A 16,257-nucleotide genomic window follows, 5' to 3' on the forward strand; every position below is an offset into this window, starting at 1 on the left:
CTTTGGTATCACCTATTTTGTCATAGACTGGAATGTTTCTGCAGGTTTGGGTTAATACATATATTGAACAGGATAGGGCCAGTGACAGGATCAAGGAGAGACACTCCCAAACAGATATTGAATTTGGCTTACATAACCAAATACAAAGTGAAATTAGATATCAAACCCAGATGACACTTTTAATAGGCATAGCTGCTTAAATGCCAAGATGGTTGTGTGAAACATATTAAGGAAGTTTTAAGTAGGATGAAGGACCAAAACCAAAACTTAAAAATTCAGGACCAAATGTTTCTAACATCATAAGAGTATATTTTTAATGATATACTAAATATTTATTACTTGAAACTATGAATATTTTCCTAAAATGCTAAACATTCTTCTTTTACAGTAAATTACTTGCTGAATAGGCTTTTATATCAGAAAAAATATAGTTGAACACTTGATTTAGTAATTTTAATGAATACTAGCCCTTATTTATTTCTTTGCCATCAAATGGCAGTGTCATTCAGCTGACAGTGAGAAGTCAACATTATTTGTGTTTTCACATGATTCACTGTAAGCTCATAATATAGGTAAATGTATAGATACCACTACTTTCAATGCAATGGAGGGAAAATAGCCCCATTACTGTTTCTAGTTTATTACTCCCTAACTTCTTCCTAATGATTGTAAGGCTATCAATTTATTTTCTTTTTTATTCTTTTTCCTATGTGAAGATGATTATTGTTGTTATTGTCCATTATAGGCCAAAATACAACTAGAGAGCAGAACATAATTCTAGACATGCTGTTATCAAATTTGGAAGATACATTTCTCTGGCACAATACTTTGTCCATTTGAACATCAACCTCAGGAATGATCTGTTTCTTTGTAGTGGCCTGTGAAATAGTTAGTACCATAAATTCATCCCCAACATGAAGAGAGCCAACAGCTAGATTTGAGGCAGCCTGTCATGCAAAAAGTAAGGCATTACTCAAGAGAAGCAATTTTAGCAAAAGGTCATAGTTAGGCTCTTATGGGTAGGCAATGGATACACAGCATCTTTATCACTGCCCATCCATTCAATGGAACAATTTTATTTCTAAATTTAAGAGTTCAGGGATGCTACTAACCCTTGGTTAGAAAAGATGCTGATGCTGAAGATGGCTCTTATTGCTTTATTGTAATTTACCTACTCATATGTCCAGGCACCTATAGCATCAGTCACCACTGAAATATAGTTGGTCTAGGTTGTTAGCTCCTTCTGGCTTCACTTGGCTTTCAGCCCAGACTAGACATTTCGGTAAGAAAATTATTAAAATTCCCCCCATGAATACAATGTAATTTTCTCCTCCTTGATTTCTGACTATGCCAATCCCTTGTATTTCTCCTTGTACATAAAGTATCAAAGTAGTGTGAGGACTAAAACTATAATAAATCCATATTTTCTAACTGGATCTTCAGTGCCATTTGACTATGCTTTTATTAAAGTTTTCTTGACTCACTTTTGTAGTCTCTTATGAATATGTCAAACATGTTCCACACTTAACAGATTTAAAACCCCATCTCCTCATACTCTAGAGTGATAAAGACTTCTAGTGCCAGTTCTCTTCCTAACAATTAGGAGCCCGCAACCTTGCAGGTAGGTAGGGCCAGAGGGTTCTGAGTAGAAATGGATTCTGAACTACGTTCAGTGGAGGACATTCAGCATTCTCCTCTCCGTCTCTTTGACCTGGAGACCTTGTGATCCAAATCATGAAGCTACAAGATGGTGGATTTTCTGTCAACTTGAATTGTCATGGAGGCAGGGAAGACAGTTACAATCCATGGTCAATGGACCACATTTTCATGACCAAGGAAGGAACATTTGCAGTGTTAAACCACCGGGATGTTGGGGAAGTTTGTTCTCACAGAAGAGCTTAGGATGCCCTCACTAATGTACCTTCACATGCGGATGTGATCTGACTTTCTGTGGCACTGAAAGTGTTGAGGCCATCTAACATCTAACTCTCATTTTCCTTTCTTTCTACTACATTATAACTATCTTTTCCTTTCAAAATATTTCTATATCTTTCTTTGTACCAACGTCAGAGGAAGAATTGTGTAGTGCTCATCTTTTGCCTATAATCTTTTTACAAGGATCATAAGCTTCTTCTGAGATAATGTTCCATCAAGTAAAAATTTTCAGATTAATCTTTTCATAAAATATGGGCAGATTATCTTCACTTCAATAAAACTTTGCATTAAAATTCATATAATATTGAGGAAACATATCTATGATTAACATATATATATATATATATATCAACAAACGTCCTTAATGTCACCTACCCCAGAAGTTAGACCAAGTGTATCTGTACCATGAGCACAGAACCACACCCTTACCCTCTCTGCTATCCCACCTCCTTCTGAAATTCCCTTTTTCCTTGGCTTATCTTAATTATTATTTTACCTTTTAGCAAGTTAATCTCTATGAACTTCACTTTACTTAAGCATATAATGAGCTTTAAAATGTCTACTTCACAGCTTTCCATAAGAATACAAATATTCTTAGCTTAGATTCATGATGCATATTGCATTTGAGACATGTTTGAATGTGTTCTACCTTATATTTTTTCTTGTATCATCATCCTCTCCCTTGATTGACCTCTTCCAGCCTCTTCAGTTATCACATTGTTACCTTTTAAACATGTCTCAAATTTTTTCCATTCTCAACCAATTTCTGTCCTCTACTCAAATGCTCATTCTCCTTTGTTTATTATGTGTTATGTTTTTCTGTTATGTACACATGCCAAATAACTCTAAATCTCTTGAAGACAGAGTCTAGAACATTCCCATTTATTTATTCATCATATGTATGTCTGAAACTGCTACTGATTTTTGTGAATGATACATGCTATATGAATTTCCTAGTGAGAATATATTATTTGTGTTAAATCATGTTTGTCAAATACTGCAACTTTCACGGTCCTAAATATAATATAGACATGACCTGTCATCAATGCCAAGCCACTCCTAATCTTTGATACATTATTATGGCAGTCTTCTAACTCAGCTCAAAATAAAACATTAGTGAGTTTAGCAACCAGATTTTGTCATGAACTTAGGGGTGAAGCTTCTGACCTTTTATGTCCTCTGGTCTCTAGAATCAAATTGGTTCAATAATATTTCTTTCTTTGCTCAGAAATATGTCCCTTTTATCCCAAATATATATTGTTAATTATCAATAATTGAATGAAAAGATAAAGTTTTATTTATGATTCTTTCTATCATACTATTCGGATAGTAGGAGACACAACTGTGACAATAAAATAATTTTAAAAATGTATGTGTGTGGCAACCCATGGCCCGAGCAAAACAGGCCTGCAGATCTTTGGTGCACAGGAGTCTGCGTGACCTAGGCAGCTAAATGTTTAACCTATTGTATTCTAAGCCAGTAAAGGAAAAAAAAGGGTAAATTGACCTTAAAATGTAACCTTATGCAAGCAGGCAGGAAATGAGAGGCTCTTAGTCTCACAAAAAAGAGCAAAATGTAATTGTTCAAGTGTTATTCTAGTCCTTCCTGCACCACCCCCCAGGTCAGAATGACCTGTTCCTGCATCTATGCTCCCCCCATGCTTAGGAAGGCCTTTGTCTTAAACCCTTATAAAAGGCTTTCTGTCCTCTTTGCATCGCTCGGTAGTCTTTGTGAACGCGATGCCTGCCTGGCGTAAGACAGCCGTCATGATCTCTCCACGACTTCTCACCCTGTAAGTAAGCCCTGAATAAAAGTTCATGTATCAGAAAATGCTCGTGGTCTTCTTTGGTCTCTGGACTGGCATGGCCCTCATGGGCTGTGACAATGTGGAATTCTAATTGGCACAAATGATGACATCATAGGAGCTATGAAGTTGAAAACATAGGTGAGCAATCAAGTGCATTTATCAATTTCCCATCTTTTTCTGAGTATTGGTAGATTCTCAAAATAGAACTTTATGTAATGTATTTGATAGTCAAGTATTTTCATTCACAGGATCATCCTTCAACATTGCATATGGTACTGCTACCATATTTCTATGTTTGGTGCCTTAAGTTGGTTAACAGAGCCTAGTGTTTAAAGCTTTTAACTCTTATATTAAGAGTCTAAAGTCTCTAAACATTTTCTGTATTTTAAATGCAAAGTGCTTCTGTAGCAAGTCATGATACACTGTCTCAGGAGATGGATGAAGCTGCCACACTTTTCTTTTAAGCTGAATTAATACTTGTTGAAGACTGACATCCAGGAAGACTAAAGTGCTTCAGTTACAGAAAGTAACTTCAACTCGGAAGGGGCAGTCAGGCCTTTTGCTACTCTGCTACACTAATGCGTAATAAAAGATTTGTCAGTGTCCTTGTCCCTTTTGATTCTATATCTCTTTCCTGAAACTCCTACTAATAACTCTATGATTTGGTTGCTTCAGACTAAAAATTTATTGTTCCACCAGATTTCAAATACAATTCTATCCTACTTTCATTCTCTCATATGTACTAGTTAAAAAAGTCTAAAAAACTGTTGTTCATTGAGGCCAATATGTCATTTATATATAGCATTGCCTTGGAAGAGTGGAGTGATATTGGAGAGTACAGGCTTCAAAGTCAAGCAGACCTGTGATTACATCTGTGTTCTGTTACGTAATGAGACCCTGAACAAGTGAACTAGCTACTTTGAAACTTAATATGCTCATCAGTAAAATGGATATAATACTAAGACTCACCTTACAGGACTACAATGTGGCTAGATTAAATGAAATTTTGAATTTACAATGTTAAAATATTTAATATAGTGTCTGACACACGGTAAACCTTCAATGAATTTTAGTTTCATCGTCATAATCTTCTTGACATAATCATTAGTACTTTTGATTCTCCTGTATTGATTGGCCTCAGGAAAACTATCTGGCACTGATTATTATAATTTATTTAATTTGAAATGTCAAATATTAAATTGCAGTGTGAAGACACCTGCAAACAGGAATAGATTTTTTTCCTGGCTAATGCAATCTTTCCTTGTAGGCCATGTCAGCCAAATTATAATCAGGGTATTATTCACTAGGCTATATTTATTATAAAAATTGTTTGGATATGTACTCACACTGGGCTGTGTCATCCTGAGGTGTCCATCTTTTTTTAGAGGTAGTTTTACCCTTTTCCTGGAAAATGCTTATAAGAGCAGGAACAGAGTACTTCTATGCTTCTATAAATATCAACTTCCTTTTTTGATTATCAGTTTCTTTATCTATCTTTAGAACTTTAGCCAGCTTGTTGTCAAGGTTTCCTAGATTTGGGTACATTGTATCTTTGAGATAACCTTGCATATTTTTTAACTGATCCATTATGTTGATTTTTAAGTCCAAGTATGAGTAGATAAGACTATTTCCATTATTTTTATGTTATTTAGGAAACTGGGTACTCCTCTCTGGAGACCCTCTAGAACTTCTAAAAATTTGTTAATGTGCACTATTTCTAATACAGTTTCTAAAAAACAGCTATTTTAAATGATACACCTGTTTGCTTTATGTTTCTCACATTCTATTTTCTTCCCAAAGGATGAGGTGATGACCTTACCAATGTGTTGAGTAATTTCATGTGTTCATAAAGACTCTACCTCTCCTTTTGAAAATGAGTGACTGTTTTTTAAATGAATTCAATTTCATGGCAGTTCTGTTCCTGATTAAATATGGACATGAAATAGCATAGAAAATAATAGAAAACAATTTAAAATTTGGATGTTACTTTAAATTTTCACAGAAAATCCATAATAAACAGAGGTTTATATTATAGAAAGTATATAAAAGTATTCTTTGTAACTATGAAAATATGTAAACATTATTGTGATCAATAAGAGAAAATTTTTTCTCATTATTTTCTTTTAATGCATACATCCTAAATTTATAATTTCTAAAAGGTCTATTACTTTATATCAACTGAAATATATATCATTAGGTTTATATGATATATAAAGTAAAGATGTATAGTTCTTCCCTTTCAAAATTCACAAGACAGGAGACAAAGATATGATCAAGTAAAGAACAATAATAAAGAATAATCATTATTGACCATTAACATGTTTTGATTACTGATTATATCCCAGACTTTGCATAAGAAGGGGAGGATACAAAGATGAATGATGCAAATTCTGCCCTTCAGAACCTTATAGTAGAGTTCTGGGGTGAAACAAAATGCTTTTGGAAAGGCACAGTGGGTGCCAAAACAAGAAAGACCAAGCAGGTTGGATTTTATGTTCCAGCCCATGAATTTTAATAGTACCTCTATCTTTTGGTCCATATATTTAAATCATTTATTTTTAAATAAGATGTAAATATTTAGAAGGCCAAGTCTTAGTTTTGTTCACCAGTTTAACCCAGGTAACATTTTGAAAGGTGACCCTGAAAATAATAACCCCTGACCCTGAGGTCTTGCTGCAAATGAAAAAGCATCAGAATTCTGGTACCAAGTCAACATAAAACCGCAATATCATTTTATTTATTATTTTTTTATTTTATTTTATACCTTTTTATTTTGGAATCAAATATCTTGAACTATAGATGTGTTTATACATTATGCACTCTATTTCATATATATTAGTGTTTTTACACATATATTGTGTTATATATATTGTGCTTATATAGTTGTGTTATATATTGTTATATATATTGTTCATATATATTTGTGTTATATACATTTGTATTATATATGTTTGTGTGCATATATATATATATATATATATATATATTTCTCTTTCAGAAAGATAACTCTGGTATTAGGGAAGAAATGAAGTAAGAAGACTTAAAAATTAGTCCAGAAGAAGACTGATGAGAATTTGTAAAAGGGTTGGAGAATTTCAAGGAGAGGGGAAGTTTAAAGTTTTGAAGAAGTAGAATCAGAAGCATTGTTTGGATGTGGAGGTTTATGATGATGGCACGATTTCTACTCTGGATGTCTAGGTGAAATAATGATGGCACCATTCAATCACCAAGGCAAACTTATAAAAAATAGAACTAGTTTAAATAATATTTATGTCTCAACATGCCATCATCCTAGTGTGGTATAACAAGGATATGAGGTAAGATGAGCATACCAGCAGAGAGCTGTCCAAGATAAAGCAGGTATCAGTTCGGTCTGAATAAGTTTGGGACATGGTGAACAGATCAGTGCCTTTGGCTACCTACCTTGAGTTCCCCACCAAGACCAAAGAAATTGGGTGGGAAGTATTTCGGATGGCCACTCAGGCGAATCTCCGGTTTCACAGGAATAAACACCAGAGGGGCTGTCTCATTCTCTGAGATTCCCCATGACCTCCTGTACTTACTTCTCTACCCACAAAGGGGTACATAAACTATCCCCCAGCCCTTCTCTCCTAGGACCCCAGGCTGAAGGCTCCCTTTCTCAGATCCCTCCAGACCAGGATGGCATTGTAATTCCCCAGCCCCAGTGGTCCTGGTGGCAGACTCTCATTCACTTCATCAGTTTTCTGAGCATCTAGATCTATGCCCTGTCCTTCCTGAGCAGAGTCCTACCCCCGATGCTGCCTTGGTCAAAATGTGGGATCTTGTTCTCTTTGGCCTTCCTCAGAGGATCATCACTCACCAGCACTTTATATACTTCAGTCTCACAGGAGAGTGTCTGGGGTAAAACTATTTTGAGTCTGAGATTCTGTGAGGACCTGATGGAACTATCCAATAGACCAGAGGTGCCTAACTGGAAGCCTAGACCCTTTATGAACCAGACATATTTTTGGTCTCCAAATGCTTTTTCATTTTCCCTCATTTAGAAATTGGCTAGGAAAAAGTTACTGCGATTGAATATCTGCTTCCCAGTTTATTTAGGACAGGAGCTCTAGGGGCCATGGATGTCTCCGCCACAGCCTGTTATCTCCCAACACTGAGGCTGGGTGTCATTTGTCATTACATTGCATTTTTTCTTTTCTTACAGGAAGTTTAAGAAAGAGAAAGTTTTTTTTTTTTAATCTGTTTCTATCAAAAGTCGGTACAAGATAGTCCAAATGGGTTACGTGTTTCAAGGAAAATTGGAGTGAACATTTTCTCAATGAAAGTATAGAATATTACTACTTGCTTAATATGCAGAACATATCTTTATTGGAAAGATGTCATTGTGGAAAAAATCCATAAATCTACAAAGAAATCTAAGTATATTTCAGAAAGGTATATGATGAAAACATCAGTGAATTGAACAGATAATCAACATTTTAAGTGTTTATTTTGGAATGAAAAATAGATGATAATCCTGTGAAATAAAATTTTGTCATGATTGAAAATACTAACTTGACACAATACTTTTTCAGATGGGAAATTTAGAAAATCGTGTCTACTGACCAATGTAAGAATTATGAGTTCCAAACAGAAAGAAGCATTTTCAAAGATAGTCTAAAAGTATTGCTGTGCATTGGCTGGTAAATACAGCTGAGCTTAGAGGAGAAGTTAATTGAAAAAGACAAATAACTTGTGTTTTCCTTTCAGTTAACTACTGTTACTTAATTTTCCTAAAGCTGTAAGCAAGTATATAATGTGGTTGAAGAACTTCTAGATCTAGTGACTCTGATGAGTACAAGAGAAACCATTTACATTTATGTATTAAGAAATGTCTTGATACGTTAACATAGACCAGTCAAAATTATTAATGTAGACTACAACAGGTGGTTCCTTTTCATTGGATGTTATCGAGGCAGGTCTTGTTATAAAAATTAATTTCAATGTGATGCTGTTTTGAACGTGGGTGTGTTCATTGCATTGTTTACCAGAAATAATTTTTTTTTGGTAAAATGTTAAAAGTGGAACAAGTCATGGTTGTGGTTATCTTCATGAGTTGAGTAGTCTTCTATGATTTAATTCACACTAAGTCATTGCTTTTCTTGGTGAATGTAGTTGTTTGGTAGATGCCAGGGAGATCAGGTGACTCAGTGTTGGCATGCTGCACCAAAAGATGTTTTAACTGATCAAAGACACCACATTGTTCATATCATTTGAGAGAAAATCCCTGTCTCTGCTCACTAGAAAAGATTGGATCACAGACTTGCTTTTGTTTTAACTGGCATTATAACCAATTTGGATAAACACTGAATAGGACTCTACAAATGCATTCAAAAGTAATTGCACAAGCATGTGCTTTAATTTGGAAAGAATAACATGTCCAAACTTTCTACACTGAAATCAGATTCTAGAAATGAAAGTCATGGCCTGAATTACTTTCCCAAAATTGATATTATGAAGACTGAATCCCAATGTATATATATCATTATATATATATTTATATATATATTTTTTTCTTTTATTTCAAAAGTTATTAAAATAGGCTGATATTTTTCAATTTGCCTTTATGGTTAAAGGATACAAGGCTTAGTTGCATATCAAATTGAAATACAAGACCTAACACTGAGGTACTAGTGCAAAAGAAAGTGTCAGATCTCTGGTTCCACGACAAAAGAGTAAAAAATCTATTAGGCTTTTATTTATTTAATTTTTAATTTTATATTCTTATTGAAAATGAAAATATAACCTCCAGTTAAAATAATTTATACATTATGCTACACATTTATATAATAGTTCAATAAAATTAAGGAAATGTTGATTATATTTCCAGCAGTTGTTTTTTCTTACACATGATACGTTTCTCTTATTATTGCACAATCATTTCTGCATAAAATAAATTCATTGTAAGTATTTACCCCTTTTGTCATATTTAAAAGATAGACATCCATTCCAGCATACCAGGAACAACTCTCTCTATATTTGAAAGTACTTTCATTTTACCATTAAGGAGACTAAGATTTGGAGACGTTACTCTCCAAGTTAATAATTGATCCAGGTTCCTTCCTTCTCCAAAGGGTCTGCCCTCTCTGTAACATGCTCATTCTCTATATACTTCAGGGAGTATATTACCTTCACATGCACTTAAAATGTCTTACTTCTTTATGTAGATTGTACATTTTTGAAAAAAATATATAAGTAGGGCTTGAGAAATGACTTGTCAAATCCTTATGGCAGTTCACTGTATGGCTGAAGAGCATAAAATCATTGGTTTGGAGTCAGCCCACGTGACCTGAGGAAAGTCATTCAAATCCTCTAAGCTTCAGTTTCCTCTTCTGAAATATTGGTCAATAGTCATGTCTTCATTAAAGGATTATTATTAAGATTATCTTAGATAATGCATTTTAAAGGGAGCATTTAGTAACTCATGGGAAACACTCAGTAAACATCCCTGATAAGAATTGTCTATTATATGCACTGCACATACCTTTTTCACTTTCTTAATGGTGTCTTTTGATGAACAACAATTCTTGAATTTTTAAGTTAACTTTTTAAGTATAAAATATATAGATCAAAGAGCACATATTAGCAGTGTACAGAAATAATGACTTTTCTTAAAGGGAACCCGCCATGTTATCAGCACTCGGATTCTAAATATAGAACATTATCAGAACCTCAAAGTTCCCTCTCATTCCATTTCTTATTCCCACTGTCTACAAAAGTTACCATTATCCTGACTCTTAACACCCAAAATAGTTTTATCTGTTTTTAAACTTTATATAAATGGCATCACAGAGTATGTACTCTTTCCTGCCTTGGTCTTTTCACTCACCGAATCAAACACGTTGATGCATATAGTTTAACTTGGTAATTTTCATTGCTATATAGAATTACATTGTATAAATATACTATTATTTATCCATTGCATTGCCAATGACATCTAGGTTTTTTCCAGTTTAGAGTTATTATGAATAGTGCTGCTCTGAATATTATTATACATGTCTCTTGGAGAACAGATTTGTGCTTTTCTCTGGTATAAATACCAGAGCTATGCTTTTCTCTGGTATAAGTGAAATTGCTGGGTTATAGTGCATGCCTAAGCTGTTTTCCAAAGTGGCTGTACCACTTTACACATCCACAAGCACTGTGTGAATGTTCCAGTTGCTCCCAACTCTTCATCAGAATTTGTATTTTTCATTTTAGCCAATTTGGTTAATGTGTGCTGGTGTTACTTTGTGTTGCAAGCTTGTAATTCTTTGATATTAAAAAATGATGATCACTTTTTCTTATGCTTCTAGCTCAATTATGTATCTTCTTGTCAGTTGCCTATCAAAGGTTCTAGAAAATTCTCTCATGACCCGTTTCAGTAAATCCCTCTTTCTCCTTGCTAGATGTAAACACTATTCTGACTTCAACCTCCACAGATTAGTTTGGTCAGTTTATAACTTCATCTAAAAAAAAATCACATTTTTTGACTCAACCTGCTTGTTCAGTTCTCCTCATGTTGTGCATACATGAGAAATGTGTTCCTTTTTATTGGTGAGTAGTATTTTATTGTATGAAATTAACACAATTTATTTCTCTATTCACCTGTTGATTATACAGTTGGGCTATTAAAAATTTGTGAACATAATTTCATTTCTTTTGGGAAAAATATCTAGAGTGGAATTGCTGAGACATACAGTAGATATATAGCTAACTTTATAAGACATTGCCAAACTATTCGCTCCATTTTACTCCCTGCATTATCTTCAAACTCTAATCTTAGTCTTTTCTTTTTAATCTTAACTATTCTATTTAGGTTATGGTGGAATCTCATTGTATTTGCCCCACTTTGATGACTAAAATTCTGAGCATTCTTTATGTGCTTAATGGCTATTTACATATCTTCTTTTGTGAAGTGTCTATATATATATTTTCCCCATTTTGATTTTTTTCTTTTTTTTGATAATTTCTTTGTAGTAGTTCTGTATATAATCTAGATCAGCTTTGTCCAATAGAATTTTAAGTGTGTTTTCTGTGCTGTCCAGTATGTTAGCCACTAGCCAAATGTGACTAGTGAACATTTGAAATGAGAAGGGCTCATTTGAGGAGGTGGATTTTCAATTTAATTTAATATTTGTTAACTTTAATTTTCCCACATATGGCTAGTAGCTATTGGGACAGCACAAGTCTATATACACATCTTTTGTCAGATATATGTAATGTGAAATATTTTCTTCCAGGAAGTAGCTTTCTTTTTCATTCACTAAAACAGTATCTTTTGACAAACAGGCTTTAATTTTGAAAAAGTCCAGCATTAATTTTTAAACTTTATTTTCTATGTGTTTGTTATTTATTAGTTTATAGAAATGCAATTGTTATTTTTTGTTTTTAATACTGGCCCTTTATCCCAGACCTTGATGAATTAATTCACTCATCAGACCTAGAAGTTTTCTTTTGTATTTTTAAGAACCCCTTTGGATTTTCTATATATGCAATTATGTCATATGCAAATAGAGATGATTTTATTTATTCTTTTTCACCTTTATGATTTTGATTTCTTTTTCTTGCCTAATGGCACTTGCTAGGGACTCAGAATAATGGAATAGAAATTTCCTCCTGTGACCCTGAGTTTTCCTTTGTCTCTAGTTTTGATAGTTCTTGCTTCCTGTACTTTAAAGCTATTTTTTAGGACTTTAGAATTTTTAATACTTCTTAAAGAGTGGACATCTCTAGCATTATGAAATGTTCTTTTATACCTTGAATACTACTCCTTATAGGATGACTTTTTTATTAATATTGACACATCAACTTCCTTTTGTTAGCGTGCTTATAGTATATTAATTTTTTCCTTTTATTTTCAATGATCAGTTCTATAATATTTATTGTGGGCCTTGCCTTTTTACATTGTGTTTGTTTAACATCTTGCTGTTTGTTTACTATTTGCTCCCTCTGGTTTTTTTTTCTCCCACTTTGGTCCTCCTTTCCTGTCTTTTTTTAGCAATACCTTCTGTAGCAGTTTCTCTAGGGACTGCATTATGCATCCTTAACACATTACTGAGTATATTCAATTGATACCATACAATTTTACATGTAATTTAAGAGGTCTGAAATATTATAACTCCATTTATCCCTCCACAAGCAATTGTGCTATTGTCGATGTATATTTTACTTTGACGTATGTTATAAATCCAATGATACAATGCTGCTTATTTTGCTTTAAAATTTCAATTGTGTATTAAAAAACAGGGAAAGAAAACTAATGTCTTTTACATTTATTGATTTATTTGTAAATTCAAGCAGACTTTAATTCTTAGGTAGATCCAAATTATCACTCGTATTGATTTCATCAGCTTGAAAAATTCATTTAGAATTTCTGGTGGTTAAAATGTAATTCTCTCAATTGTGCTAATCTAAAAAATGCCCTTGTTTTCACTTCATTTGTGAGAAGCATTTTTGCTATAAATAAAATTTGGATTGTGTTTTTTTTAATCAATTTAGATATGCCTTTCTCTTATCTCCTAGTGTTATTTTTGATAAAAATCTGCTCAATTTCTTATGTTTTTTTTTTTTTGTTACCCCTGCATGTAGTTTGTCTTTTATCCCTCTGTCCTCTTTTAGGATTTTTCTCTTTAACTTTGGATTTTAGCAGTTCTGTTACTATTCATCTGGGTGGGATTTGCTTTGTATTTGTACTGCTTGGGATTTGCTGACTGTTCTGGATGTGTGTCTTATTGCTTATCACAAAATTTGGAAAAATTCAACATTATTTCATCAAATGACTTTTATGCCTTATTCTTTCTATTTTCTCTTTCTGAGATTCCTATTACCTATGTATTTCATCTTCTTGAATTTTCTATTTCCTTGTTTTTCAATCTTTTTCTCTCTTTGTTTTGGACAATTTCTATTTACCATCTACAGGTTCACTGATCATTTCTGCAGTGTCCATTGGCTCTTAAACCCATCCAATTCTTAATTTCAGATATTGTATTTTTCTGTTCTGGAGTCTCCTTTTTAAAAGTGTATATCTCTCTTCTGAAATTCTCTACCTGCTCATCCATTCTACCCATCTTTTCCAGCAAATACTAGAAAATATTATTAGTAGTTCTTTATATACATTTCTACTAGTTCCATTATCTAGATTATCTGTTTTTTGCTTCTGTTTATTTGGTTTTCTTGAAAGTAGATCCCTTATTGTTGCTTATTTGTTAATCTCATGATTTTTAAAATATTTATTCTGAAAAAAATTATAGACAAAAGCAGTCAGTTTGTTTTTGTTTAGTTGGTTCCAGAGAGTGTAATCTGTATCTAACTGGCAAATTACGGAGGTGAGCATTCAAATTTTACAAAGTGTCAAATTAACTAGAGATTGGCCTGAAATTTTATGAAAAGTTATTAATGAACTTTATGAAAATTTAATAAGTTACATCTTATTACATCTTATTAGTCAACTACCAACTTCCTGTTTAGCATGTTATTCCCTCCAGTAGGGTAATCTTAATCTTACCTGTGGGCATAGAAGGGGTAGGCTCAAAGTTTTACCTTTGGATTTATTGATAACATGTTCTATGGTTCCAGGAACTTTGAGAATGCTTGAATTTAATGCTTTTCAGAACTCCCATCATTGCCTTTTTGTCAGTAAAATGGCTTAGTAAATTATTGTTGCATTTTTGGATCTTCAAGTCTCCTATTTTTTTTTTTTCATCTTGGGCAATATACAATTTGGGAAAGGATGCCAGGATCCAAATACTTTCTTCATTTTTTCCTGTCTCTATAGAACTTAAGCTCTCTATTTCTCAGTTTTCTTAACTTCAAAAACTAAAGCGTTGTTGTGAACTTTAAATAGAAAACACAAGCAAAGCATCTGATGGAGTGCCTAGCATGTGGTTAGACTTCATAATCATTAGCTATTTTTATTACCGTCTGTATTGTATGCTGCTTTGGCATACATTCATTGTAAATGTATGTTAACTGCATATTAAACAATCTTAGACTAACAGTCAATAATGAATGAACATTAACTATATTTGGTATCTATAAGTGTGTTGAAATATATTTTGTATATATATTTGTATGTATATATATGTATATATATATGTATATGTACATATATATTTGGAATCAAGGATGCAGAAGAAAATGAGATATAAATAACTAGAGCACATATCAGAAATTATATTTCTTCCTTTACATTACAAAAAGTCTTTAATTCTAATATTTTAACTGTAATCTTCTTAAGGTTAGTACCTTGAGAGTTAGTTATTGTATAATGTATCAAAATATTCTTAACTGGAACTAACCCTCCTGAGATAAACTGGAAGATGTATTGCATTTTGATTCTGTACATACACATACATTTACATATATATGCACTAAATTGTGCTAAAATAAGTTTCCAATTCCCCTATGTCATGAATATTTTAAGTATATTTACTAAAGGGAGGTACCAAGAATAACTGCCATTGAATAATCTTTTTGCTTTTCTGAAACTCAGAAAGCTAAAAATTTAGTTAATATATTTACTAAGCTACTTAATCAAGTAAGGAAGTGTAATTTTTGTTATCAGATTCCTAGGAGATTGTATAACGAAAATTCTAGTACATGGTTTATTTCACAGTTTAACAAATGATAACCTTGTCTTGAAACATGTAGAGATTTTTTTATTTGCTTTCATATTTGTCACATTCATGAAATTGTACTGATTGTTAAAAAAAAAAAAAAAGCCTTATTTATAAGTCCCAAACTATTTTACCAGAAAAGATTTCCTATGATAGTTGAGGTTTTTAGGTTTAAACAGTGTTAGAAAATGTTGGATTTCAGGTTTTATTAAGACCTTCTGAAATCAAGCCAAGATATAAAACAGCAAAAGCATGAAAGAGAAGAAATATATATGTTTCTCTATTTCAGTTAATTACAACTAGAGTTTGAATTCCAATGTTTTAAAACTTAGTTGGGAGGGTATCAAACCAGTTCAAATCCTTTGTGTGTCGTTTAATGGCAGTTTTCTCTCAGTTATTCAAGTTTCTCCCAGTAATAGGTCTCAAAGACACAATACAGAAATATGCTGAGTCTGTAGAGTTTCCATCTAAGCCCAAAAGTATGCTCCAAGTGAGTGAAGACCCTTGACATGAGATTATATGAGAACATACTAAAAAGAGCTGTAGCTAGGGCATTTACAAGAGCTAGACTGACACATTAAATCTCTAGAGGCCCTGAGGAGAAGACAGAATATCAGCTAAGAATCTTCTTGAGTTACAGCTTTCTCTAGTATGGGGAACATTATTAAAAATATATAGCATTAACAGGTAAATTCGTTTAAATAATTAAGGCTAATATAGGTGAATAATTAACTGCAAAATAATTCTATAGATGTCTGGCTTCATATAACTAAAATTCATTCTATCTGTAGAGTGTTGTATTTGTGAACTTTAAAGATTAAGAACTGACAGTCTCAGAAATGGAAATTTTAAATTCCTTCTTGATACTAAATGAATACCTACATACACTTGTGGTG

Source organism: Choloepus didactylus, chromosome 13 (genome assembly GCF_015220235.1).
Source record: "Choloepus didactylus isolate mChoDid1 chromosome 13, mChoDid1.pri, whole genome shotgun sequence".
NCBI lineage: Eukaryota > Metazoa > Chordata > Mammalia > Pilosa > Megalonychidae > Choloepus > Choloepus didactylus.